This window comes from Pinus tabuliformis, chromosome J (genome assembly GCF_031772625.1).
Source record: "Pinus tabuliformis cultivar Carrire ecotype Pingquan chromosome J, CPIR1, whole genome shotgun sequence".
Taxonomy (NCBI): Eukaryota; Viridiplantae; Streptophyta; class Pinopsida; order Pinales; family Pinaceae; genus Pinus; species Pinus tabuliformis.
This window is the reverse complement of record NC_142295.1, coordinates 1,120,918,026-1,120,921,194: the sequence shown is the minus strand read 5'-3', so window position 1 is coordinate 1,120,921,194 and position 3,169 is coordinate 1,120,918,026. Positions and strand designations below refer to the sequence as shown.

Sequence of the window (3,169 nt, the reverse complement as noted above, 5' to 3'; positions counted from 1 at the left end):
TACATTTTATGGCAGTAGCTATGTTTGCCTCTTAGCATGTTTTTGCTTGTATTTGAATGGATATTGTATCTATGACCTATCAAGTTATAATGCAACAAAAGACACGAGGAAATAATGGTTCATGGCGATTCTCAGATAATTTTGAGATCCCTACACTTAATTCTATTATTTAAACCTATAGGTTAAATGTTGACAATATGTTTGATGAAATGCCTATCATGGCTAGTAGGGGTCTTTTTAAGGTCTTGATAAACTATTTACTTTTTCATCATTGTTTCCATGTAATTTACTTGATTATCATCTTTCATTCCATTCTTGGCAGTGGCCTGGGCTCTGGGCCTGAAAAAGTGGCTTAATTCCTGGGGTTACTGGCACAAAACTGGCAATTTCGGTCCACAATCGCTAGCAAGAAGGCCTATGAGAGCAAATTTAGGTCTCTAGTTGCCCTCTTGCCCATATCGTGAGACAGACTATGGCCAAAGAGGTCCAAAACAACAGTGGGACCTGGGGACAAGCTGTCTGAGTGGCTGACTTGTCCCCTGAGCGTTTTATTGAAGATGCTAAATGACTATGTGTGATGTTTCGTTGATTCTGTTAGACTCCGTCTCATGTCAGAGATAGATTCTTCTTCAAAACCCTGTTTTGAAGAAGAAATCATTAATGAGTTGTTTAAATTTGTGTAATTTATGCTCCAGCTCTTTAAAAGGCAGTAATTGCAGCTCCTACCTCTGTAAAAGCACAAAGAAAACAAAGCATACATCAGACTCTACCGTTGATGAAATTGGTCAAGTTTTATCTTCATATGGTTTCAGCTATCATGGCACAAAGGTTCTCTACAGTGGCACCCTTGATACAGAGCTTACGTGTGAAATATTCATTGGTCCATTTAGTATGTGCACTTCCTGGCTGGACTGAAAAGAATGTGCAGGTTCAACAGAAGGTAATTGAGGTTCTTATCATGGACAAAGTAACAACCAAAGTGATGTCTTATACATGCAAAATGGCTGACATTACAGAGGAGGGCATCTCAGTGGTGGAGGACCTCAACAGGCGGAGGCAACTATTCCCTGCAATGGAGGCTGTCTACTTTATTCAGCCGTCAAAGGAGAAGTAACCAATATCTCTACCTATGTGATCACATTCATGTCTGATATGTCAGGAAATTCTCCTTTATACAAAAAGGCCTATGTTTTCTTCAGTTCGCCTATCCCTAAAGATCTGGTTGGCCCTATTAAAAGGGATATAAGTATTCTAGCACGAATAACTGCTTTAAGAGAGATGAACTTGGAGTACTTTTGTATTGATTCACAGGGATTTTCTACAGATCATGAGATGGCATTGGAAAAACTTTTTGGAGAGCACAATGAGAATAGTCGAGATTATGAAGTTTGTCTTAATACTATGGCTTCTCGACTTGCGACAGTTTTTGCATCTCAAAGCCAGTTGTAAGATTTCGTGCTGCCAGGTCAGCCATGGATGCAACAACAACAACTACCTTTCGGGATTTAATGCCAACAAAACTTGCAGCAGCACTCTGGGATTGTCTTGTCAAGTATAGATCAACAGTACCAAAGTTTCCTCAGATAGAAACTTGTGATCTGCTCATTGTTGACAGATCAATTGATCAAATTGCTCCAGTGATACATGAATGGACATATGATGCAATGTGCCACGACTTACTGAACATGGAAGGCAACAAGTATGTTTATGAGATTACAACACAGTCGGGAAAAATGGAAAAGAAGGAGGTTCTTTTAAAGGAGCATGACCCAGTCTGGTCTGAACTGCGTGACCTACATTTTGGAGATGCAAGCATGCGATTGCACGATAAAATGTCTCAATTTGGGACGAAGAACAAAGCTGCTCAAATTCGCCTTGGAAGATAGCTGCAAAATTAAATCAAAAGATCACGGAGCAAGGATTAAGTGATATTGGCCACTTAGAGCAAGATTTGGTTTTTGGGGATGCAGGGGCCTTGGCACTGGTTTGATGAAACGAGTATGATTGTGTCCAACAGTGTGATGTGATGTGCATGACATGTGATGTGCATTACAAATTACTTTACATTCTTGTTCTTCTCAAACTGGAATCAGTTCAAAAGAAAGCTTTAAACTTTGTTAACTCTATTGATATGGGTTTCATGATGAAACTCTTCCTTGAACAACTTATAATGGTTCGATATGTTCAGAATCACAACTTATTGAGGTGTTGGAAGTCCTGTATGAGCAGTATACACAATGTGTGACTTACTGCATGTATTCTAATCTATCTCAAAACACAGGGAAATGATACAAAACTATACTATTCACGTTTCCATATAGTAATCATTTCCCTTTAGCTTGGCATGAGAAACAACAGATCAGAGAACCGGCAGCTATGACCGTGACTCTGAGGTCATCTCTTAACGTGCTCGAAGGAGCCACAAGTTGACGAGTCTGTTCGATCCTTTGCTCAGTCCTCAATGCAAATAAGCAACTCCAGGAATTTATTGTTGTTCTTCATGGATGTCGGTGTATGATCCAAACTTGTCTGCCTTTCAATGACATTATGGATGAGATAAAATCCAGTTTGTTACGGCATGTTTTAACTCCAGGATGTCAAGGCAGAAATCAATCAGAGTTCATGCCCAAGATGTCAAAGCGAAGTCGTTCATGCCCAGGGTCGCAGGAACATGCGACGACGCTCTTGCTGAATGAGGCTTACCAAATCCTCATGAAAGATGATCTCAGAGCAAAATATGATGTTTCACATGGTAAAATCTCTCACGTGAATGGTCAATTCACAGGTTTGGCTTACAGTTCATGGAATGGACCTGAAAGGCCAGAAGCCCTCTTTGTTGATGAAAATGCTTGTATAGGTTGTTGAGAATGTGTTTTTCATGCAAGTAAAACGTTCGTAATGGATGAAGCTTTGGGCTGTGCTCGTGTCAAAGTTCAGCATGGGATTTGGAAGGGACCTGTCCATACCACAAAATCAACAAAAATATATCAGTGCCATCGAAAATAACACTTCCAGTTTTTTGAAATGCAATATCAAAAATAACATAATGCAAAGCCGGTTTATTTTCTTCTCCTCATGCTTCTTGATACATCAGCAAAACCTTTATCGAGGAACTTTTATTGGCTTCATTTGCCCGGAGGAAACTACAAATTACTAGAGATATATAAAT

At 39.6% G+C, this 3,169-nt stretch overlaps 1 pseudogene; it reads left to right on the top strand.

Annotated features, from left to right (window-relative positions):
- The first annotated feature begins 984 nt into the window (after positions 1 to 984).
- Positions 985 to 1,990, top strand: LOC149231007 (SNARE-interacting protein KEULE pseudogene; annotated as a pseudogene).
- The last annotated feature ends 1,179 nt before the right edge of the window (positions 1,991 to 3,169 follow it).